The sequence below is a fragment of the Tamandua tetradactyla genome, chromosome 3 (genome assembly GCF_023851605.1).
Source record: "Tamandua tetradactyla isolate mTamTet1 chromosome 3, mTamTet1.pri, whole genome shotgun sequence".
In the NCBI taxonomy this organism is placed as follows: Eukaryota; Metazoa; Chordata; class Mammalia; order Pilosa; family Myrmecophagidae; genus Tamandua; species Tamandua tetradactyla.
This window is the reverse complement of record NC_135329.1, coordinates 82,255,324-82,268,772: the sequence shown is the minus strand read 5'-3', so window position 1 is coordinate 82,268,772 and position 13,449 is coordinate 82,255,324. Positions and strand designations below refer to the sequence as shown.

Below are 13,449 nucleotides of genomic sequence, written 5' to 3'. Positions count from 1 at the left end.
AGAACATCTGCATCACTCCAGAAAAATAAACAAAAAGTCAAAAGAAAAAAACCCATACATCCCATACGCCTCCCTCTCATTGACCACTAGTATTGTAATCTATCCAATTTTTTAACCCTTTATCTCCCCTATTATTTATTTTTTGTCTTTATTTTTTTGACTCATCTGTCCACACCTGCATAAAGGGAGCATCAGACACACGGTTTTCACAGCATGAGTTAACCCTATTACTGGAAGCCTTATAAAGAGAAAACCACAGGGAGGCGGGAGAAGCAGGAAGTCAGCAGTAACCCAGAAGAGAAGGGAAAGGACATCAATGTGTGCATAGCCATATGACAGGAAAATCGAGAAATCTATGGATCTCCAGCAACCAGCACACCACCACAGTCTTTGGGGAGAAAGCATCACCTTGCTGTTGCCTCAATTTTGGACTTCTCCTAGCCTCAAAACCATAAGCCAATAAATTCCCGTTGTTTAAACTGTTGTGTGTTATTTGTCATAGTAGCTTGGCTATGACATTCTCCTTGAGCCTCCAGAAAGGAAGGCAGCTCTGCTGACACCTTGAGTTTGCCCACTGAGACCTGTGGTAGACTTCTAACAGAACTGTAATATTATAAATTTGTGTCGTTTTAAGCTACTAGGTTTACAGTAATGTTCTAGCAGCAATAAAAAATTAATAGTTCTCTTTCACTGGTCTATAGGTTTCTCTTTGAAAATATCAGTCTTAATTTCTGCAACTTTATAACAAACCCTAACACATGGTCAGGCAAATCCTGCCATTCTGTTCTGCATCCTAGGAATGCCCTGGGTTTCTTTGAGTCTTCCTTTTCCATACAGATTTTATAGTAGTTTGTCAGTATTCACCACCACCATCACCACTGCCCTGTGGAGGTTTTGAATGGGACTTCACCAAATCTATAGATCAGTTTTGGGGAGCCTTGCCAGCTTTACAATCCGAATCTCCTTTCCCATGAACAGAACACAGTTCTTCATTTAGTTAGGTCTTCTTTAATAGTCAACAACTTTTCTTCACAAAAGACATCTATAGGGATTTATTCCTACGTACGCTGGTGATCTTATTTCATCCACACTATCCTCCACCATTCACCCTGACTTGCCCTTTATCTTGAAGCAGATCCCAACATCATATCACTGACTGGCACACATCTAGGGAACTACAAAGGTCAGGAATGACAAGCAAAGTACAATGTAGAGTCCTAGTATTGTGGCCACACTCACAGATGTGAATCTCTTGTCCCTACTGCTCTCCTTGCTCAGCCTCTCATTATTACCTAAGCATTGAACCTCACTGTTGACCCACCCACGAGTCCTCTTCTCCCTCTGTTAGCTCACCAGACATCCTTATCTCTGTGACGTAATATGAGCTTTTCCCTTGCCTGTGGCTGTGTCCCTCCATCTACTGCCCTGGAGGTCAGGGGGTAATGTCCTTCTCATGTCACCTGGGTCCATATCATCAGGGTCCATGTCCTCTCGGGTCCTTCTCATCTGGCCCATGTCATTCCAGGTCCATGTCACATGGATCTGTATCATACAAATTCATGTCATCCCAGGTCCGGGTCATTCTGGAACATGTCATCTTGGTTTCATGTCCTCCTTGTTCCATGTCATCCAGGGTTATGTCATTCCTGGTCCATGTGATCAGGGTCCATATCATCCCAGGCCCATGTTCTCCTGGGTCCATGTCCTTCTATGTCCATGTATCCTGGGTCCATGTCCTCCCAGGTCCAGGTCATCCTGGACAGTCATTCAGGGTGACTGTCACCCAGGTCAAGGTCATCTGACCCATATCATATGGACCAATGTCATTGGAATCAACATCCTGGGTCCATGACGTCCTGGGTCCATGTCATCCCAGGTCCAGGCCATCCTAGGTCTATGCCATCCTGAGTAGTTTTCATCCAGGGTGAATGTCATCCTGGGTCCATTTGGTTCAGGTCCATGTCCTTCTGGGCCCATGTGGGGTATCCCTGCGGGTGGGCCTGTGTGCGCTATCACTCAGGCCCAAGGGATGAAACCAGCAATTCCCCTACAGGGCATTGTTGGTATGGTTAGCCAAATTGAGAAGATTCACAACCCACAGGAAATGAGAAAGTTCCCCTCAACTGGGCTTTTCCAGGGGCCTGAGGGGTAGTCACCCTGTGTCTCAGGCATTTTGATGGAAAGCCTCCTAAAATACTCATATTACTCCATGCCCTTGTGGCTCCTCCTGACGCCCATGCCCTGGGAAACACCCTCCTGTAGCATATCAGGGTTTCTATGTGTGACCAGTACAACAGAGTAGCAGGAGTGATGATGTGCCACTTCCAAGGCTGGGTCACAAAAGACACTACAATTTCGTTGTTGCCCTCTTTTGGATCACTTTCCCCATGGGAATCAGCTGATACACAGACACTCAGCAACCCCATGGAGAGGCCAATATGATGTGAGTGGAGGCCTCTGCCCACAGCTTGAGAAATGGAGACACAGGCTGCATCTTGTATCTAACCTCAGAGAGACACTGAGCCAGAACCCACCTACCTAAATTGCTCCTGGATTTCTGACCCTCAGAAACTGCATGAGATATAAATGTCTGTGTTTTAGGCCACCAAACTTTGGGTAACTTGTTACGCAGCTATAGATAACTAATACAGGTGTCTACAGACCTTTCCATCCAACCCTCCCCTACAATCAGAATTTGTCTGTACAATGTCTACTACTCTAATACCTGCTTGGGTGATTTGATGGACTAACTCACCTTAAGCTATTCAGAGCTAATAATACTTAGGGGCATTACATTTTTGTTCTGGTTTAACAAATACTTAGAATTTCAACTCTGTATGTGCCCTGGAGTCACTGAAATGAAACATATGGCTGTGGTTGTCTGACCTGTGGGTGCTGGTGGGAAGGGACTTCAGGATTTAGTCTTGGAGGTGTAGTTGCTAAGTAAGCTTGCTGGTAACTTTGTTAATAAGTGTAATTTGGGGGTGGCTTGGGGAGGGAACCCAATGGGAGATTACAGGAGCTAGCTGCTTATGAGAGCACCCTTACCACCACCTCCTGAGAAGACAAAGTTTAGTAGGTCTGTTTGAGGCAATGAAAAAGTTGGGGTAATGGATGTTGGTGATGGTAGCACAATTTTATAGATATAATTAAAACCACTGAATCGTTGTGGTGGTTTGAAGCTGTTATGTACCCCAGAAATACATTTTCTAAAATCTAATCCATTCCTGTTGGTGTGAACCCAGTGTAAGTAGGACCTTTTGATGAGGTTACTTCAGTTAAGGTGTGGCCCAATCAGGATGGGTCTTAAACCATTATATTACTGGAGTCCTTTATAAGCAAAATAAATTCAGGCAGAGAGGGAAAAAGCCAAGGGAAGCAAGAAGCTGAAATTCAATGGGACCCAGAAAAGAATCAAGAGGCCAGGAGAGGCTACTGTGTATACTGCCATGTGGCAGAGGTGCCCAGGAACAAGGATCACAGGCAACCAGTCCCAGAACACCACATTTTTTCCCAAGAAGGTAGCACCTTTTTTTTTTAATATACAAACATGTATTCTTGACATAAAAACATTCCATACATAGTGTACATTCAATGGCTCACCATATCATCACATAATTGTATAATTCATCACCATGATTATTTTTTGAACATTTGCATCACTCCAGCAAAAGAAATAAAAAGAAAAAACTCATACATACCATACCCCTCACCCCTCCCTCTCATTGACCACTAGGAGAATGCGGCATCTTGATGATGCCTTGATCTGGACTTCTTCCCGGCCTCAAAACCATGAGCTTTGAAAATGGTGTTTTTCACCCAAAGAAGTGCATGGAAATGAATGGAGCAAGAATTTCATTCAGTTTTCAAAACTGACTTACATATCAATTTTGCAGAGCACGAGGTGAGTATTCTCTAAAATGGTGTTTTTTGACTCAAAAAAGTGCATGGAAGTCAAAGGAACATGTATTTCATTGACTGTCTAAGTTCCACATCTCCTAGGGGCCTTTTTAAAAAACTTTTAATTTGGAAATAATTATAGATTCATAGGAAGTTATGAAGATAATATGGAGAGGTTCCTTGTGTCGTACAGCCAGCTTCCCCCAAGGTTACATCTTACATAATAACTATTGGATCATATCGAAATAGGAGTTTGCCATTGTATAACATGTATACAGTTCATTTTACCTTCTGTGTTGATTTGTTTAACCAACAGGGAAATCAGTATGTATCCATTAGAGATGGGCTTTTTACATTCAACATTATGCCCCTGGAATCTATCCAATTTGTGCGTATCAATATTTTTTCCTTGGTATGGATGTCCCACACTTTGCTTAACTATCAACTTCTTGAAGGACATTTGGGGTGTTCACAATTTTAGGCTATTGCCAATAGAGCTGCTTTGAAGATTGGTGTGCCGGTTTGAAAGTATTATATACCCCAGAAAGTCTTGATTTTAATCTTCATTCAATCTTGTGGGGGTAGCCATTTCTTTTAATCCTGATTCAATACTGTAGATTGGAAACTTTTGATTAGGTTATCTCCATGGAGATGTGACACACCCAATTGTGGGCATGAACTTTTGATTAGATGGAGATGTGACTCCACCCATTCCAGGTGGGTCCTGATTAGTTTACTGGAATCCTTTAAAAGAGGAAACATTTGGACAGTCAGAAACGACAGAGCCCACAGAGAGAGAGAGAGGTGAGAGAAACTTCACAGCAGAGTTGACACAGGTGTCGACACTTGGAGAACAAAAAGCACAGATGTTTGGAAATGGCTGGAGCCCAGTAGACATTGCCATGAAATGTTAAGCCAGCCAGAATCTGGAGAGAGCCAAGGGAAGCCGAGAGATGAAAACCAGCTCAGGAGAAGCAAAGTGAGGTACCCTAACAGGAAAAGAGGCTGAAAGAAATGGAGCCTAGGAACAAGGGACCAGCAGATGCCAGCCATGTACATGACTTCCCAGCTGACAGAGCTGTTCCACACCTATCAGCCTTCCTTGAATTAAAGTATCTCATCCTGGATGCCTTAGTTTGGACATCTTCATAGGCTTGGAACGGTAAACTTGTAACTTATTAAATTCTCTTTTTAAAAGTCTTTCCATTTCTGGTATATCACATTCGGGCAGCTTACAAACTAAAACAATTGGTGTACAGGTTTGGTGTTGACATAGAATTTAATTTATCTGGGATAAATATCTAGGAGTAAAACTACTCGGTTTGATGGTAAGTAAATGTTTTTTGCTTTTTAAGAAACTAACAAACTATTTTCCCACGTGTCTGCACCATTTTATATTCCTCCCTACAATGTATGAGTGGTCCAGTTTCTCCACATCCTCATCAGCATTTGACATTATCACCTTTTTATTTTAGTCATTTCACAGGTGTGCTGTGATATCTTGTCCTGGTGATGTTCAGCATCTTTTTCTTTTAAATATTTATGATTATAGTTTTATTAAAAGAAAGGATATACATTAGAACAAGCCAAAGGAAGAAATGCATAGGACAAGGTCTGTGAGGGTTCCAAATGCAAAGCTTCTGTTATCCTCAGTTCTGTATCTTGATTGTGATGGTGGTTACATGAATCTATGCATGTGATAAAACTTCATAGAGATATGCACATATACAGATGTACACATATATATGTTATATATATACAAAATGGTTATATTTTTTAAAAAGAGAGGGACAGGGCTGGCCACAGTGGCTCAGTGGCAGAGTTCTAGCCTGCCATGCCAGAGACCTGGGTTTGATTCCTTTGATTCCTGGTGCCTGCCCATGTAAAAAAAGAAGAAAAAGAGAGGGACAGTGTCGTTATCTCTTAGAAACATATACTATATTTACAAATGAAAATTACATAAGTTCTGTGGATTTTACCAATGTCAATTTCCTGGCTTTGATACTGTACTATTGCTATGTAAGGCAATAACCATTGGAAGAAGCTCTGTAAATAGTACATGGAACCTCTGTATTATTGTTGCAACTACCTGTGAATCTAAAATAATTTCAAAAGAAAAAGTTTGTACATAGTATAAAAAAAAGTGATTTCCATTCTTTGGTTACCCTCGTTGACTTAAAAACCCCCTTATTTTTCGACATCATTCATATGTCTTTGTATACTAATCTGCTTGTTTGCTTAATATACATTTCTGTAATGAAATTTCTAAATTAATGTGCTTTCTATTATTACATTTTAAAAACATTTAATTTTGAAATACTCTCAAACTTACAAGATACTTCCAAAATTAATACAGAGAACTCCAACAACACTATGAACCCCATCCCCAGATATCCAGATCTACAATTTAAATATTTTGTTAACTTGCCATACCATTATATCTATTCATCCAACTAACCAACTATCCATCCATCCATTCATCATCCATCAGTCTCCCCATCTACCCATCAATCTATTTTCTGAACACTTGAGTATAGGTCATATACATCATGTTCTTTGTACACTAAACTCTGACATGTAAATTTCCTAAGACCAAGGAACCATATAACCACCTTAACTGCAGTTAGGAAGTTCAAGAAATTTAACATTAATATGAAGCTTACAATCCATATTCTAATTCTTCATATGTCCCAGTTATGCCCCTTTGAGCCTTTTCTTCTCCCTTGCTAGATCCCATCCAGGAACATGTATTGCCTTTGATTGGCTTGTCTCTTTAGTTTCTCAGCCTTTTTTTGAATTGTGGAAACATATACACAACATGAACTTTCCCATCTAAACCACTCCCAAGCACACCAGTGGGATTAACCACATTCACAATATTGTGGGACCCTCACCACCTTCTATTACTAAAACTTTATTGTATTCCCAAACAGAATCATTAACTCCCCATTGTTCCTGTCCCTTGCCCCCGGCAACTTTACTCTAACTTCTGTCTCTATTAACTTGCATAGTCTCTGATATTTTCTTTGAAGTTACCACAGGGCTTAAATTTAACATCCCACATCAGTAACAATCTTATTTGTGTTTATATAAAATTAACTTCAAAAGAATTAAAAAACTATATTCTATATTCTTCCACCCCCCCCCATTTTTATGTAGTTCTTGCCACAAATTACATGCTTATTCATTATGAGTCCCCAACCATTGATTTATAATTACATTTTGTACATTTGCCTTTTAGATCCTAAAGGAAGTGAAAAGTGGAATTACAAACCAAAAATACAATAGTATTGGCATTTATATTTCTGCATATTGCTACCCGAACCGGAAATCTTTACTTCTTTATGCAACTTAGATCTATTATCGATTGAACTTTTTTTTTCAACCTGCAGAACTCCCTTCAGCAACTTTTGTGGGGCCAGTCTAGTGATGACAAACTCCCTCACCTTCGGTTTACCTGGAAATGTGTTAATTTCACCCTCATTTTTCAAAAGACAGTTTTTCTGAATATAGAATTCTTGGGTGGCAATTTTTGCTATACATGAGTGGTGCATGTCTATTTGGGTTTAACCTGTTTGGAGTTTGTTGAGCATATTCATGTCTTTTGCCAAATTTGGACAGTTTTCAACTTTTATTTCTTTGAATATTTTCTCTGCCCTTTATATTCCCTCTTTTCCTTCCAGGATTCCCACAATGCATATACTGGTACACTCGATGGTGTCCCACAGTTTCCTCAAGCTCTGCTCACTTTTCTTCATTCTTTCTTTTTTATGCTCCTGTGCTGGTTTGAAAGGATGTATGTCCCCTAGAAAAGTCATGTCTTAATCAAAATCCCATTTTGCAAAGGCAGAATAATCCCTATTCAATACTGTATGTTTGAATCTGTAATTAGATAATTTCCCTGGAGATGTAACCCAACGAACAGTGGTTGTTAAGCTGGATTAGGTGATGACATGTCTCCACCCAGTCTTGATTAGTTTCTGGAGTCCTATAAAAGAGGAAACACTTTGGAGAAGAAGGAGATTCAGAGAGAGCAGAGAAAGCTGCAGCACCATGAAGCAGAGAGTTCATCAGCCAGCGCTTTGGAGATGAAGAAGGAAGATGCCTCCAGGGAGATTCATGAAACAGGAAGCCAGTAGAAGAAGCTAGCAGATGACACTGTGTTCGCCATGTGCCCTTCCAGATGAGAGAGGAACCCTGACCAGGTTCACCATGTGCCTTTCCAGATGAGAGAGAAAAACTCTGAACTTCATCAGCCTTCTTGAATTAAGGTATCTTTCCCTGGATGCCTTAGATTGGACATTTCTATAGACTTGTTTTAACTGGGACATTTTCTTGGCCTTAGAACTGTAAAGTGGCAATTTATTAAATTCCCCTTTTTAAAAGCCATTCTGTTTCTGGTATATTGCATTCAGGCAGCTAGCAAACTAGAACTGCTCCTCAGACTAAATGATTTCAATGGCCTTATCTTTAAGTCCTCTTATTCTTTCTTCTGTCAGCTCCAATCTTCTATGGAGCCCCTGTAGGGAATTTCTGATTTATATTACTGTAGTCATTGGTGGTGTTTTGTCCCTTAATAATTTCTGCCTTTTTATTCTCTTTATGTTCATCTATTGTTTTCCTGATTTAATTTAGCTCTTAATCCATCCCCCCCCCCCCCCTTATCTCTTTGAGCATATTAAGGACCATTTAAAAAAATTCTTTGTCTGGTATGTCCCATGTCTGGTCCTCCTCATTGTCATTTTCTAATGCTTTAATCGTCTCCTTTGCCTCCCTGTCACTCTGTATGTTTTGTGATCTTAGGTTGAAATCTGGTCATTTTGATATTTTAATGTGTTATCATTGGAATTTAGACTCTGAGGCATCTGCTCTTTACACTTATGTCAAGCTGGTGTTATGACAGAACTTTCCGTGAATGCCAGGAGTTAACAAAAAGAAAAAGAGAGAAAAAAAGAAAACATCTTTTCCAATCTTTGCAGATTGCCCTGTGGAAGCACCTTCCTTCAGAGCTTTTCCATACAATCAGTTTAGAGAATAGCTCCAGGCCAAAGTGTAAGGGCATCCTGGTCCTTTCTGCAGTTCGGAATGCCCCTTCTTCCCTAGGAAAAAATTTCCCCACTCTGCACTATATGTCCTACAGGTAGCAATCCTTCGTCTCAGGAATCCATTTGGTTGCTCTCCAACAGCCTTCTATAGAAGAACTCTGTGACCCCATACTTCTCCATGTAGGGCAAATTCTGGGAAGTTAAGTCCCTCAGGCCACTGCTGACAGACTGGACCAGACATATATATGCTCCCAGTACATGCACAAGGATTACTTTACTCCCTCCAGGACCTGGAGCATGGAAATGCACTGGAAGCAATGGACTGGGTCTGTGCCAAGTTGGTGATGGGTAGGAGAGAGGCTGGCTGGGTGCCAGGAGATCCTATCACTTTTAAGTCACCTTTCTTTTAAGCTGGCACTCACTACAGCCCTTTAACTTTTCTGGAGCTTTGAGAAAGATGTTTCTGCCAGTTCTAGCTGTTTTTTTTTCAAAGCAAGCTTCTGGGGGGGAATGGAGTTCTGGAGTGTCTCACTCCACCATCTTGATGCAGGTGGGGCCTGAACATCTCCCATATGCTTATTTTTCATTTGTAGATCCTCTTTGGTGAAATAATCTCTTCCTGTCTTTTAGCCATTTTCTAATTGGACAATTGTTTTAGTGTTGAGTTGTGTTTTTTAACATTTTTTATTTTGGAAATATAACATATATACAAAAAAAACAATAAATTTCCAAGTACATTTTAATAAGTAGTTATGGAACAGATTTCAAAGTTTGGTATGGGTTACAGTTCCCCAATTTCATGTTTTTCCTTCTATCTGCTCCAAGACAATAGCAATATAATACTCGGCAGTCACACTTACTTGTTAAATCCTATCTTCTCTATTATAACTCCTCCTCCTTTGATTCTTCTCTCAGTCTTTAGGATATTTGGGATATGCCCATTCTAACTTTTTCATGTTTAAAAGGGGTTTCAACAACATGGGATAGGGGGATGGAACTAGTTGATATTCTCGGAGAGGCTGGCCCCTCTGGGTTTCAGGACTTATCTGGCCTTGGAACCATCTAGAACCATCTGGAAAATAACCTTAGTGTGTGAAAGTTTAGTAGAATCCCAGATAGAGCCCTAGGTATTCTTTCTTCCTCCCTTAACCACACCCCCCCATTATGTGTTATTTTTTATCCTTATTTGTTTACTCATCCGCCAATACCTTGGATAAAGGGAACAGTAGACACAGGTTTTCTCAATCACATGGTCACACAGTAAAAACTATATAGTTGTACAATTTTCTTTAAGAATAAGGCTACTGGGTACACAACTATGTGATGATATTGTGAGCCAATGATTGTATACCATGTAAGGAATGTATGTATGCGTGTGAAAATTTCTCAATAAAAATATATTTTTTTGTAAATAATAAGGCTATTAGTTTAGCAGTTTCAGGTACTTATCGCTAGTGACTTCAAAACACCACAAACTAAAAAGGGGGTATCTATATAATGCATAAGAATAACCTCCAGGATAACCTCTCCACTTTGTCTGAAATCTCTCAGCCACTGAAACTTTATTTTGTCTCATGATGCCAGGTCCCAGCTCATTTCCTGGGAGTCACAACCCACACAGTGGAGACAGTAGTGAATTCACCTGCCAGGTTGGTTTAGAGAGAGAGGCCACATATGAGTAACACATATGAGTTCTCTGGGGCTGACTCTTAAGCACAATCATAAGCAGGCAGAGCTTCTCCTTTGCAGGAAAAAGTTTCACAGGGGCTCAGCCTATTGAACAGGTTGTCCCCACTGCTTGTGAGAATATCAGGAATTCCCCAGATGGGGAAGTTTAACAGCATCTCCTTTCTCTCCAGTCCCCCAAGGGGACTCTGCAAACACCCTTTTATTCTCTGCCCAAATTACTCTGGGATGCATTGGAACATCACACCAACCTGTACAAAACAACAAGATCTCCTGCCTTATTCAAGATTCCATGTAATTATGGTGCTTGAATAAACTGACCATACAAGTTGCATTAGATGATGCGCTACCCAAAATGTAAATTTTGCACCTTTGGTCTCACACGGAAGTTGAAGTTTTAGAATATGGATCGTATCACCCTTTACTCTGTATTCTGATTTACCTTAGTCCTATCCAGATCAGTTTCATTCGTATTTCTAGTTGAAGTCTGATCACTTTTTGACTTTTTAAAGAGTTGCTGTATGGTGTAATGTTGACTTTAATAGCTTCAGTGCTCTAACTCTGAGTCTCAGGTGTCACATAAATATCCGAAGTTTCAGGGAACAACTAGGTTATATGCAAATAGCTCAGTATCTCAGAATTTAGAAATAACAGTTACAACTTATATGCTATAAGAGCTTACAGTCTAGGCCCCTTTACAATAGCCCCTTCCAGATAACCCATGCTCTCAACTTTAATTCTCTGAGTCTATATATCACAGTTAGTCCACACGAGTAAGACATGATAATATTTGTCTTTTTGTTTTTGACATTTTACTTAACATACTTGTCCTCAAGTTTCATTCACCTAGTTGCATGCCTCACAACTTCATTCCTTCTTGCAGCTGCTAAGTAGTCCATTGTATGTATACATCACAGCTCCCTCTTCCATTCCTCAGTTGTTGTACCCTTAGGTCACCTCCATCCATTGTGAATCATAAATACTGCCTCCATAAACCCCAGTGTGCAAATGTTCATTCCTGTTCCAAAACTCAGTTCCTCCAGGTATATGGGGTTACAGATCATATGGCCAACGCCACCCTAGCCTCCTGTGGAACCATTACACTGCCCTCCAAAGGGGCTGCACCCTAGGGTTAACAGGAATGATGTTGGTTGGGGGTTGGCAAACTGTGGCAATTAGCAATATCTAGCTGAAGACAGCACAATAGTGGCCTCCAAAATAGCCTCTCAACCATATTTGAACTCTCTTAGCCACTGATACCTTATTTTTGTTATATTTGTTTTCCCCGTTTTGGTCAGGAAGGAATTGTTGATCTCATGGTGGCAGGGCCAGGTTGATCCTGGGGAGTCATGTCCCACCTTGCTAGGAAGACTTTCACCCATGGATGTTAAGTCCCAATGTAGGGGGTAGGATAATGATTTTCCTTGCAGAATTGCGCTTGGGGTGGGGGGCACATCTGAGCAACAAAAGAGGTTCTCTGAAAGTAACTTTTAGTCATAACTATAGGTATGCTTAGCTTCTCTGCTACAGAAATAAGCTTCATAAGAGCAAGCCTCAAGTTCAAGGGGTTGGCCTATTAACTTGGGAGACCCCAATGTCTGAAAAAGTATAAAGAGTTTTCCAGGTGGGAAATCTTAATAGCTCCACATTTTTCTCCAGTTCCTCAAGGCACCCTGCCAACACCTTTGAATCATCTATCCAACATACTCCAGAATGTATACAGGTGTGCTGGTTTGCAGCTGTTATGTACCCCAGAAAAGCTATGTCTTTCTCCTGAACCAAACTTGTGGGAGCAGCCATGTTTCCTTTAATCCTGATTCAATATTGTGGGGTGGAAACTTTGACTGGACTGTTTCATGGAGATGTGATTCACTCAGTTGTGGGTGGAACCTTTTGATTAGTTGGAGTTGTGACTGCCCATTCAGGATGAGTCTTGAGTTCACTAGAATCCTTTACAAGAGGAAACATTTCGGAGAAGGCTCAGCGCTTACAGAGACTCAGACATCTGGAGATGCTTGGAGTGTGGACTGGGACAGCAGATGGCTAGACACAGATGTCTGGAGATGTAGAGCCCAGAAGATGTTGCCATGTACATTCCCAAGAGATACTAATCAAGTTAGAACCTTGAGTTGTGTCACAGAGGAGCTAAGTGAAGGCCCACAGATGTTTAGAGTGGAAACCGCTGGCATCGGAAACTGGAAGCAATGGAATGGGGAAGAAGGACCAGCAGACACCAGCCACATGCCTTCCCATGTGACAGACACTGCTCTTCCTTGAGGTAAGGTATCTTTCTCTGGATACTTTAGTTTGAACATTTTTATGGCCTTGGAATTGTAAACTTGTAATTTAATAAATTTCCTTTTTAAAAGCTGCTCCATTTTTGATATATTGCATTCTGGTAGCATTTAGCAAACCCAAACACCAGGTATTACATTAAGCTAGACAGAATTACAAGCCCTTGTTCCCACTTTGGGCTCCATGTGTTTGAATTGCTTAAATGGTCTAACCAGGCAGGTTGTGTTAGATTGTGTGCTACAGAAAATTTAGGTTTTGGACAAAATAAACCTCTCTCCCTTTGGTCTCATACCATAGGTCAAGCTGTAAAATACAGAAAATATCATCTTTTGCCCTGTACTCTGATTTTTTTAGTCCCAACCAGATGGCTTTATTCTTACCTCTAACTGAAGCCTGATCTCTTTTGTGGCTTCTTTAACAGTTGTTATATATAGTAATGCTGATTTTCAGAGCTGCAAAATCCAACTCTTGAGTCTTAGGTGTCACACAGGTACCCAAAGTTTTAGGGAAATACCAGGTTATA

General features: G+C 40.6%; 1 protein-coding gene across 1 annotated transcript in view; it reads right to left on the bottom strand.

The window, feature by feature from the left end:
* The window catches only part of LOC143677453 (rho guanine nucleotide exchange factor 4-like), a 145,187-nt gene that overhangs the window by 27,693 nt on the left and 104,045 nt on the right, over window positions 1-13,449 (bottom strand).